Source organism: Cryptomeria japonica, chromosome 3, assembly GCF_030272615.1.
Source record: "Cryptomeria japonica chromosome 3, Sugi_1.0, whole genome shotgun sequence".
Classification (NCBI taxonomy): Eukaryota; Viridiplantae; Streptophyta; class Pinopsida; order Cupressales; family Cupressaceae; genus Cryptomeria; species Cryptomeria japonica.
In genome coordinates this window covers 688,162,566-688,175,514 of record NC_081407.1, presented here as the reverse complement: position 1 = coordinate 688,175,514, position 12,949 = coordinate 688,162,566, and the positions used below count along the sequence as shown (strand labels likewise).

General features: G+C 33.3%; 1 protein-coding gene across 2 annotated transcripts in view; it reads right to left on the bottom strand.

Annotated features, from left to right (window-relative positions):
* Window positions 1–2,372, bottom strand: part of LOC131051530 (uncharacterized) — a 105,055-nt gene extending 102,683 nt beyond the window's left edge. Inside the window, exons 1-2 of one of the 2 annotated variants that reach the window (XM_057986103.1) lie at window positions 2,354–2,372; window positions 2,169–2,276 (exon numbers count right to left, since the gene is read on the bottom strand). The gene's annotated coding sequence lies outside the window, so the exon portion shown is untranslated. The other variant, XM_057986104.2, reaches the window with a different exon arrangement.
* Window positions 2,373–12,949: the final 10,577 nt, after the last annotated feature.

Genomic DNA, 12,949 nt, shown 5'->3' with positions numbered 1-12,949 from the left:
TGCTTAAGATTACTGACATATAAAAAGGTCGATGAGGAACAAGTTAATGACACCCACCATTTTACAGAAAAAAATTCAAGAATGAGATGCCATGCCCTTAATTTAAGATTCATCAGTCTGTAACCTTTTCATAGATCCTTAAGGTTAAAGGAAATGCTACCTCATCTTTCAAAGTGCAGGTTACATTGTTGCAAAGTTGGCTCAGAAGGAAGAAAGGGGAAAAACATGGATACTGATGTTTATTCCACCAATTTCCATCTATTGTCGTTGTTGAGATGAACAAAACAAAAGAGGTTCTTCGTCAGCTACAAGCCCTAGCAACTTATCTGAAAGAACTTATTCAGTAAGAATATCAAGATAATACAGATGCTTGAACTTTTTTGAATTTTTCCCAAGGCACCTAATAATTTTGTAGCTGCAGAGAAAAAAATCTTGCGCATCTAGAAGTACCCCTAGGGTATATTTGAAATTGAAGAGCAGTTGTACAAGTGGCATCAGGCCCGATGGAGCTGGTCCTGAAAGTTGGTTTGATGACCTTAACATTTCTTATATCATGGACATCTTAATCAATGGATTTTGTGTTATGTAGCTTGTTTTCCACCCTTTGAATGCGAATAAGGTATTTGCTTTTTCATGTCAAATTGCATAATTGAAAGACATCTTAACATATAATAAAAAATTAACATGAACTTGTTTCTAGTTGGACATTCTCCAAATTAATTCTTGAGAAATAAAAAAACAACCTGTGAAGTTTTTTATATTTTCAGAACCCTGGTGCTGAGTTGAAATCAATATGTATCAGTTGTTCCAAGTTATCTGGCTTCTGTGACAAAAGAATATCAACTAGTGCACATAGAGAAAGCAAAATTCTTCAATGAATTAAGTGTCAAAAATGTGTGCATTATAGAACTTGTATTCATTGTACAACTTGGCCGTTAAAAACCTCAACACGTTTCCTTATAAAATGATACTTGGCATAATGGCACAGATATTTGCAGTCGTAACTTACTGTAGAACATCTAAAGTCAATACAATCCAACAAAACTTGGGAAGAATGTTCCAAACTAAACACTCATCCATTGAAACAATCCTTTCAAACAAGTAGACACACTTTAATAGGTCGTACAGTCCACTTTGACCTAAAGTGTATTAAATGCAATAGAGCTGTAATCTTATTCATGTAATCATGTATGATATTTCCAAATCACACCGATGTCCCTATACCTCTAGCTACCTCACTACTACAGTAATCTTCTAATGGCAGAGGCTCAGAGCCTTTGATAATTTCAAATACTTATTTCATTTGCATTGTTCGCATTTGATGTTCCAGAGCAATTTTCCCTGTGCTTTAATCAGCGGCGGCAACTTGTAGCTACTCGCTCGGGTAACTGTGTTTATCAAATAGGGCATGAGCTAAACAAGAACTGATTCCCACGGGCACTTTTTAAAGTGTCAATTAATTTGCATGACTTTCAAGGCAGAAAAAAAAAGGGCATAATTCAATATTGAATGAGATGAATTCAAGTGTCAGAAGCACGATTCCTTTAATAAGTTCAAACCCCCACGCGACAAGATAAAGTATCCAATTGGATAAAATAAAGGTACAGCATGTAACCACAAGTTCAAATCTCCAGGAGACAAGATAAAATATTGAAATTGGGCACGAGTTCAAAGCCCCTAGAGCCAAGATAAAGCATTGAAATTTTATTAAGTCCCAGGTTCAAGTCCCCAGAAGAAGGTACACAGTGTTAAAATGAACGAAGTATAGCATCCAACTTGCAAGATGCAGCATGCCCCAAGGGATGATGCCAGTGGCAAGCCAGGCTGAGTTTTACAGCAAAAGATGGCAAGCTTAAGCAACTGAGTATTCAGCATGTTTTTCGCAGCCAAAGAACAGTGAAGACACATTCCCCTACAGTTTGGATCCAATCTGTACCACTCTATACGGAACAAAATAGATTTCCTTATAGAACCATCCCAATTTTAACTTACCGTAACAGCAGATGGAAACCAGCGCACATCAAATAAAATAACTAAAATTCACTATGCTTGAAAACAATCAAGAACAGATACTAAAGCTTCACACAAAATAACACATTACAGACATAAAATTCTTATGTTATCAAAAACATGCAACATTGAAAGCAAAATGAGAGGGAAAATGTCACCTGTAAAATGTGCGTTGCTGAAACGGCCTTTGCGACAGAAATGTAGGAGACCTGCAACGCAAAATGGCCGGCGAGACGAATCGCAGCAGAACAACGGTTCGACTCCGGCTGCGAGCACAATTCTTCGTTAAAATGAAAAAAACAAGAAAGCTCCCAAAGATAACGGAAATTCAAACGACCGTTACCAGACGACGGTTTGCGAAAAGGAACAGAAAAGAAAATATAGTCTAGATAGGGTCCGTTATGTAATCTGCCGTCCGAGGTTCCGTCTATTGACAGCCAATAATAGCCGTCCAACTTGTACTTTAAAATATAGATACATAATAAACAACAATAATAATAATTTATTTTAAAACTCCATTGGTTTAACGAGTCAAATGGTATCCTTACTAGTGTTCGTTGGGAGTAGGTTGAGTATGAGCTTCCTAGTGGTTCTAAGGAGAATGGACTAACTCAACTTCTATTATTATAAATTTCTCATTTGTTTGCTTCCTAGCTTCTCTTGTTTGAAATTTTCTCAATTTTTCATGGTTTGAATTTTTCTTTCACGTTGTCTTTTTTTATTTGTAAGATTATTTGGTCAAAATTTACATTTGTAAGATTGTTTGGTCAAAATTCACAATAAAAGAAATTTGATTAGCAAGGATTGGTAATCAGTCTAAGCCTGCTTTCAGGTTGGTCGGTTGGTTCTTTAGTGTTTCATTAGATTGTTCTCAATTTTGAGTCCCATAGATTGCTTGGTCTCATGGACGTCATTAAAAATCTTCATTCATTCTATTTCGTGAAAGTCATTTGGACTTATTCTTATTACCTTGAGCAATGATGGTTTAAAGGGCAATGACCTCTCCCTATCTTATTTTGAGTCAATTGTTTACTTTATCTATTTCATCAAAGTCATTTGGACTTATATTACATTGAGCAATGATGGTGTAAAGGGCAATGACCTCTCCCTATCTTATTTTGGGTCAATTATATAAGTAAATGAAGTATAATTAATTTTGATTAAATATTATGATAGATAGTAATAAAGAATATAAATTAATATTATTTTAAAGATTTATGTGTTAAGGTAGGTTATAACTCATTTTGAATTTAAAGTGGGTGTTTTTAGTTTGATATGTGTCATGCGACTTAATAATTTGGAGGTTGTTTTAAGTTAAATATGTGTTATTTAAGATTGATCTCACCTCCGACATAAATGATTTAACACATGGAAGAGATCTAAAGCTCAAGAGAATGACCCTATTGATTGTTTATTAGTGTGACTATTTTGTCATGATTTCCTCCTCTTCATTGACTATTAAGGATTAGAGGTGTTTAAAGTACCTTGAAAAAATCATTAAATTGCAAGGGTCAAGTTCTCTAAAGTTGAACCCATTGTTTAGATTAGCTTTATTGTCATGGAAATGATTGAAGATGAACATTCTTCAATCATGCAAATATGCTAAAATTGCTTTGATGCAAAATTAGGTTGTTTTATTGCTCTAATGTGAAGAGTTCCTATAATAAATGAATATATAGGATTTTTGGATGCAGATTCTAGAATAAATGAATGCACATTGAATGCCTTTAAATACTAACTCGTAGAATTTAATTGTACAAACATGTACGACGTCAACTCAAAATGGTTTGTGAATAGGGTGGCAAATGATAACGATTTAAATTTAATATTTTTTATATTTGGGTCAATTTTATGCGACATACGATCACTCTTGCATGTTGCAAGATTGACCTAGAATATGATATTGTAAATATCGATGTGATAAGAAAATGTATGAAAATAGCTACAAGGATGAATGAAATAGATGGTGACCACAAGGGAATAAGTGTTTGTATAGATAGGATAAAGTAGGATACATAGATGTATGTGCAAATAGGACGGAAAAGGATTTGGGGAATGAACCCAACTTTACACAAGATTGTCTCATTTGTTAATATATAGTTACATTACATCAAAATAGACCAAAAAGTAAATGGGAACTAGAATAGGTCTACAAATTTCACCATTAAGATGGACTCTTTATTAACCATTTTTTTCACCTACTAGAGTTAAGGTAATTTGCTGGCATACCTAATTTAAAAGTATCTTAAGGATTCTAATTTAAAGTTAGATTTTAAGTGGAAGCAAACTTTAAAATGCAAGTGTTAAAGAAGGTACAATATTTTTAAGTTAATGTTACTCGTAATTTTTATGTTAAGAAAATTATACAACATTTTAATCATCTTAATTTTTGCAACAATTTTGTTTTTATAAGATTTTTTTATAGCAACCTTTGAACATTGCAGCTCATTGATATCAAAAACACAAATCAAAGTTCATGCATCTTATAACTAAGAGCCAGGAGTTGAGGGGTGTCCATTGTACCAAAGACTTCACAAATATAATTATGTGTTCACCAATAATTATTATCAAAATAAATAAATATAAATTAAATAATAGTTAAGAAAGGCATAATATGTTGTTTGATGTTTGGATTGAATTTAGATTCTTTTCTATTGAATGGGTGTCCATGACAGGAATCAATACCCTTTCAAATTGTGGTTTCCAACTAAATATCCTTGAAACTTTTTTTTAATATGCTATTAGTTATGTTTGTTTATTAGGTTTCATGCTTATTCATGTGATGGGGCATGGCTTACAGTACAAATTTGTAATAAAAAAATTATTAAACAAGTATCAATTTGAGCTCGTCATGATATTAGATGGTCCCTAATTTAGTCTTGGTTTTTGTTGGTGCAGGATCATTCAAGACCTAAGAGCAATCTTGCATCAACCAAAATACTTATTTTATATTTTTTGTCTTTCATAAATTACCTTATTTATTGTAATATTCTTGATGCAAATACATTTTCTTATTAGAATCTTCACTTAGAGCACACAAACCAATAGACTACGATATTTATACATAATAGCATTGGTAAAGTTTGATCCAAGTATCTTGAGGGCATCTTAAGCATATCCACTATTTAATTTCTATTTATTACATTATTATAAAGTTGTGATTTCCATGTCTAATTATAGAAGGTTTATTGATTTTTGCACTGCATATTTGAATCTCAAATTAGATGATAATGTTTAAGTCGCTATTAGTCTCAAGTATGTTCATGGTTAAAGTTTTGTTAATTTTGGGATCTTAAATCTTATTTTGCATTTATGAAAAGGGTTCATTTAGTCTAATTCCAAGTTATCATTACAATAGAAAACGTTTAATATTGGACCCATGATCTTTTTCTCAAGTGCATAGGGCAATGTACTACATATTTTGTGGGAACAACAATAGTTCACCATCCTTCCCTATAAAATATTACATTTTTTTATAAGAAAATGAAGAGAGAGTGAACTGTGAGTGATGGAAGCTATGGGTGGAGATAGAAATTAATTGGAGACTAGATCCAAATTAGAGAAATCTTGTATAGAATATTCACTCTTAATTTTAGTGTTTGAGAGGACAAACAATTTTTTGTGCCTATTTGTAAGTCAAGGTTGAAGTCTAAATCTTATTATAGGCCCTAGCAATAAATTGTAATAATATGTTTTCATGATGTGAATCACTAAAGTATTGTTTTGTAATTTCTTATGTAATGTGAGAATATTGTGAGTATTGTAATTTCATTGTGTGAAATCTATGAGTGATTTGTGTTAGGCTTGTTGGTGTGATTGGGGTTTTCTACCTATCTAGTTTCCTTTTAGGACCATTTCACACTAGTTTGATAAAGATTACTTAGGTCTCATATCATAATATTAAGATACATGGCATTATCTTGTGTCTCGCCCTTGCCTATTTATACAAAGGCTCCTTTATTGTACATGATGTATCATATGCTCGTAATCAAGGTAGCATTGCATCATTCTTTAGCAATATTACATAACCATTGATTATTTGTGTGAAATAAATTAATCTCGTGGAGAATCTAAGGCTCCTATAAATCCTTGTGGATTCTCTTACATGATATCAAAGATTCAAACCTATCTCCCCTTCTCATTTTTGGGAGTTTTTTTTGTCAAGTTTTTTTTCTTGGTGTTTCTTAGAAAAACAATGCTCGTCATTGAGTCTAGAAGGCCCAAAAACCTATAAATTAACAAGAAACTTAATAGGTTTTGGAAAAGTTACAAATTTAATATTTTGTAGGGTTTCACAAAAAATCGGTCATAGAAATTTATATAGATCGATATAAACCATCTATACATTTTTTATCATTGTCAACCATTAAAAAATCTTACTAATATATTACATACAATGTCATTTTTGTGTCAACGTGCATTATAAAAGGTTAGGTCTTATTTTTAAATTTTTAAATTAATTTAATCTTGTGTCAATAGTTGCAAGGTACAAAATCATCAAATTATTATGTTTCATAATAGTTGACCCATTGTTGTAGGGGCCAACTCCTAGTCACACTTAGCCAAGAGGGCCAAACCCCAAAAAATTGAGCTTTGCTTCTTTGTGCTATCACCATTGGTGGGCCACTAGTCCATACTAATTGCACCACCAATCCTGCCACTACAACTTCACTCAATAGGCACCACCACCCCAATAATGTTGGGGATAAATTTTTGTGAGCTATAAGGGGAGATTTTTGTGAGTTGTAAGGGAAAAAATTTCTAAGAAGCATAAATTTTACTCATGGAGTCCTTTTTTTTACTTTTTATAGGTGCTGAAAAGATATTTATGAGAACCTTGAAACCATTCACTTGGTTTTTCTAGATCTTGAACCAACTATTATTTAAGTTTGAAGTTAGTTTTTGTACTTCAACTTATACTTTGTAAAATTACAAATAGGACCGTTGTTTTTTGTTGTGGGGGTTCTAATTCTAGTTGGTTTAACCTTTAATTGATTCACAAGAAGTGTATATTTCTTTGTAATGGATTTTTTCTTGACCCTTCCATTATTACCCTAAATAAATGGAATTATAATTCTTGTAAGATGACACCCTAAAACATCTCAATTTGTGTCTTCTCTTGCCTCATATCTATGGACTTGTCCCTAAATAAGATTTCATTAGCAAAATCAAGTAGGGGACAACAAGAATGATCATATCATACAATAGATCAACATAATGTTGATCTTGACATTATGTATTCCATCTCACCAAATTAACATCCCCCACACTCTATGGACCAAAATTTAGGAGATACATGGAGACAATAATTCACTTAGGTTTTCTAGATTTTGAACCAAGTAACTATTATTTAAGTTTGAAATTAGTTTTTGTACCTTATCTTATACTTTAGAAAATTACAAATAGGGCCATTATTTTGTGTTGCGAGGGTTCTAATTCTAGTTGGTTTAACTTCTAATTGATTCACAAGAAGTGTATATTACTCAGTAATGGATATTTTCTTGATCCTTCCATTATTATTCTAAAAAAGTGGAAATATAATTATTGCAAGATGACATCCTAAAACATCTCAATTTGTGTCCTCTCTTACCTCATATATATGGACTTTAAGATACTCATTAGCAAAATCAAGTATGGGATAAAAAGAATGACCATGTCGTAGGATAGATTATCATAATGTTGAGCTTGACATTATGTTTTCCATCTTGCAAAATTAAGAGCCCTCGCACTCTTTGGACCAAAATTTAGAAGATGAATGTAGATAGAAATCAATCTACATTCTCAATAGATCTTGTTATAGACAATATTGTACTCCTTGATGATTCTAATAAGCTACCCATGATGATGATATAATTTAGATAAGCTTGCTTATTTAAAAAGTATTAAATTTTGTGATGACATTGAGGCTTCTCTTAATGCTTCTTCTCCTCCTACAAAGACATCCATTGATTACTTAGCTTCAATGACTTCTAATTTAGATTTAGAGGATTTTTCTTCTCTATCTACAAGTTGATATCTTGAGGCTAAGTAGTCTTTCAATCTTGTATTAGTAGATTCATTTGTATTTGTTCATACTCAGACATATTGTGTGGACACATTATCATGGGACGTTGAACATATTTGGATGATATTAATTAAAATTACATCTTCTTTTTTAGAGTCCAATGTTGCAACATCTACAACTTCTAGTAATTTAGCATAATGGAGTCTATGTATTAATATTCCAAACATATCTTCATGGGATGAGTACTTGGTAGGTATATCAATTTTATTTTTTGATTCAAATATTGTAAATTTCTTAAATGCACTCGAGGAGCTTCATATCCTCTTTAATATTGACTCCTATGGAGTCAATGTCATCTTTAGATGCCATGAAGGCACATTTAAACCCTCTTGTTCTTCCTTTTCCTATCTATTTGTTACTTGGAATTCAATTGGAGAATCATGAGTGATATCCAAAGCATTCATTATCTTGAGCATAACTCAATGGTAGTTATAAGGAGATGTCACATAGGTCAATTCTTATTATGCATTAATCATTGTACTCAATCATGTATGTTTTTCCATGTTATTACCAGTGTTACGCCCTAGATGTTGTGATTGATAATGTTCTAAAAATCCCTAATCACCTACATGATCAACTAGTGAAAGAGTATTTGAGTGTTTATGATAATTTGTGTTTTTTGTAAATTTTAATGTAAAAGTGAGTTATGTGGCTTTATTTGGTTCCTTAATATTTGAAAGGAAAAATGTATCTTATGTTTATTCATTTTAAATGCATTTCATAATTTGAATATTTTGGAATTAAAAGGATTATTTGATATATTATAATTTTTTTTGTTTCACAAACGAAAAAAGCCAATTGGGTTTTATAAAGGGAAATTGACTTATTTTCACACTTAGTTAATTTTGAAAATTTTGAGGTCACAAAAACCCTCTTTATGCTTGAAATCTGGATTTTGAATTGGGAATCCAATTGTGAATGGATTTGGATGAAATTTGTTGTAATGGGATAGGAATTGGTAGGGCTTTGTGTTGCTCGATTGATTGGTGCATTGCTTGGGTGTCAAATTTGGATCAATTTTAAGGTAGGAACCTTATTTCTCCTCCCTCTCTCCCCCTTTTTGCTTCTAAATGATTGAAAATAAATTATTTTGTGAAAAGAAGCATTTATTATGTTCAAGGAATTTCATCTTAAGTTGTATTTTACTTGTTATGTGGAAATTTGGTAAAATTCTCAATTTCTATCATTACCATGCCCAATTTTCTTTAAAATGAATGGATTGATGATTTTATGGTAGAATCAAGGTGTTGGGTAAATAAGAACCAAAATGTGTATTCTTCAATTTTTTATATTTGGCATTTTGAAATTTTGATAATTTTGAATGTATTTTAATGGAGGTTGAGCCTACTTTTGATTATTGATGAAATATGGAAAATGTGAAAACATGAAACTATCTGGTGAAAAGTTATAAAAATTAGAACTATTTGGTGAAAATTGTGCCTATTTGGTGAAAAGTTATAAAAATGAGAACTTCGAGTTATTTAATTTTGATTTTGATTATGTTTTTTTGCATTTGTTGGAACATGATGAGCCTAGGGTAGATATTAGAGTCAATGATGGGACTAGCTCCTGAACCAAGGGAAATCTTTGCAAGGTTAGGATGTTAGTTCAAATCCAAATAAACATAAAACACTTAATGAAATGCATGAAAAACACCCTTTTTATACCTTTGCAAGAGAGCTCTCTTGTTCCTCAGATTGGACCTTCAGTGAAGTGAAGAATGCACCCCTTCCTCACTTGAGTGGATTGATCCTTGATGGGGATGTGGAATGCTCTCCAAGTGCTCAACAAGATAGATTGGATTTGATACGATTTGATAGGATTTTGGATGGATTTGGATTGGAAAAATGAAGGAAGAAGAGAGGAGAAATGGGCAACATGAGAATGATATTAAGGAAGTGGGTCCTTTGTGAGGAAATGATCATCCAAGTTATAGATTGGAGGAGGCTAATGAAGGGCCAAGATTGATTTTCTCATGAAGGGTTGAGATTGATTTGAAATGGAAGGCATGGATCAAGGATGCCTTGGGAAAATAAACAGGAATATTAAATTCCTTGAGAAGAGGGGGGAAAAGGAATTTGAATTTCAAATTGAGGAATTAAAAATTCCAAAATAAGGATGCATTGAGGGATTCGAAGAAATTTGAATTTCTTTGAGAGGCTCAATGTTGATGTGACATGAGTGGGAATATAAAATTGAAGGGCAATGATAAGCATGATTATGAGAGATTCTAGAAGAATTAATTAGGTTAAGTGGGATTAAGAAAAAGTGATTTGTAGGAATCACATGACTAGGTTAATTAACTGAGTAGGTTTAGAGGAAATAATTATTCAGATGACTTTAGAAGAATTGGGGAATAATTAATTTATTTGATAAATTAATTAATAAACAATAGTGATAGGATTAATTAAATTAGATTTAATTAACACTGAGAGGAATAAGGATAACACAATTAAATCAATTAATTATGTTGACAGGCTTAAATTTATTGAATATTAATTTTAGGTGTCTACATTTTGCCCCTCTTTGATATAGCGTCGTGAAATGATGTTATATCAAAGAAGAATAAAACATAGTGGAAGAAAAGGATAAGGACTAGTAGCATGATGCCCCAGTCATGAGATGGGGAAGAATGACGAGGAGGAAGGATGATGAGGAAGTAGTTGTATGCCCCCTTGGGAGGACATGCGGGTTTGAAGAGCACGGGTGTGCTCTTGAAACGGATTAGAAGACTAGGTGATGGAGGGATGAAGATGATTTTTATCTTTCATCCCCTATTCATTTCATTGTTATCAACATCTATGAGAATACCTCCAGTTCAAAGCAATAATAAGGGATACCATCCATGGGGTTAGATGCTTGAGTCCTCTGTCCTCCTTCATGCATCCACTATCCACTCATCCTCATACTTATTCATTCAAACTATTTTAAAAATTCAAAAATATCAAAAAATAAAATAAAAAATTAGATTAAGGAGACTGAATTTGGCGATAAACCTTCCAAACAAAATCATCTTCATCCCTCCTTAATCTGTTTGGTCAGGATTAGGACTTGATTTGATTGGATTAGTCCTTGGATTAGGAATTGATTAGATTGGATTAGATTGGATTGAATTGGATTGGATTAGGATTAGATTGGATAGAATTGGATTGGATTAGGATTTGGATTGGATTGGATTGGATTAGGATTAGATTGGATTGACTTGGATTGGATTAGAATTTGGATTGAAATGGATTAAGGATTTGATGATGACAAGATGGAACTTTGAAAGAGGGAGGATTGATTGGTTGGAGGAATGATGGAATTGGAAAGAGATGTCAAGCAATGAATACACGTTGGCCACTGACGCACATAGAGAATCCAAACACAATGTGCTATCCTAGGAAGTTGGATGAGGAGAAAAACCTTTGCTTGTTGACTCAGGTACACACCCAATAGCTAATTAGAATACAGTTGTTGGGTCTCATGCAATGGATTCCCAACACCGTATAAGACGACTCCAAATGCTAATGGGGGCACGATATGACAAGTTTCTTGGGGGAGTTACTATCTCGCTTGCACAAAGATTATCCACCTTTCGGAGGTGAACTGGGTGGCTTATGTTCCTAGGGTTTTTAGTATGGATTTTCGTTCGAAAACTACTCCTTGTAGTCACACAAGCATGATTGAGGCCTATAGCCCTACAAAGTACTAAGCAAGATGTAGTCACGCAAGCATGATTGAGACCTCAAGGGGCCCTACAAAGTGCTCAATATGAGAATGAACTCCCAAATAGCTCCATCCTCTAAAACTTTCATCTCAAGAGGCCTAATTATTATAGTGAGTCGGAATGCCCAGGTCTGACCATACTCACTTAGGTTGTTCCCCTCTCACCAATACCTAAGCAAATCAGGAGGGCAGACCCGCTAAGGATAAAATGTGCAAGCAGACAAGAAAAGGTTCGAGGGTCGGGATTTATGATTGTCTATGTAGACAAGAGCATACTCTCCTACCTCCATACATTCCTCAAACACAAAAAGAAAGAGTTCATTTACCCCTTAATTAAATCTAGGTGCCTAGAATAAGAAGATTAAGAAAAAACACAATGTTTAGTTGGATTTCCTTAGGCAACCTTCAGAAAATCAGATTAGTAGTTTTGTTTTATGTCTTTGACTGCTCGGGCAGGACCCGTAAAACTCAAAAATCTGATTAGTAGACAAAATTCTGTAGGAATAGCGTTGTTTTGCAGTCACCCGCGTTGAAGCGCCTGGGCAAGCGTTGAAATGCCTACATACACCCTACAGGGGGTCCGAGAAGAGGAAAAACGAAAAATGCAGAAAAATACTAAAATTAAAAATTAAAAAAAAAAAATACCTGAGGCGGTTGCATTGAATTATGTGCGCTTGTGCTAAAGAAGGTTACTGGAACAAAAATTTAAAATATACCTGGGGGCGAACACATTGTTCTAATGGTGGTCGCGCTGAAGCAAGTCAGCACAACCAAAATTTGAAAATGAGCAGGATTCTGTCAGAGCGCCTACGCTATTCGCAGAACGCTCACGCTAAAGCGACAGTTCTGAAATAAAAAAGATAGCTAGATGCAAAAAACTAGCTAATTTTTTTTATTTTTTTAAAAAAGTTTTTTTTAGACTTTTTTAGTGTGTTTTCAAATTAGATGCAAAAACTAACTAATAGAAATAGAAGATGGAAGAAGGGGAGAGAGGAGAAGGAATAGGATGACGTTGCAAGCAGACGCACTATTCCTGCGACGCTCGCACTATTCTACAGTCCTGCACAAAAGGTGGGTCAATTTTTTTTAAATTGCCATCCCACACGCTAAAGCGCATGCGCATGTGCCAAAATAAGTGATGCTAGCGCTGAGCCTATGGCGATCACG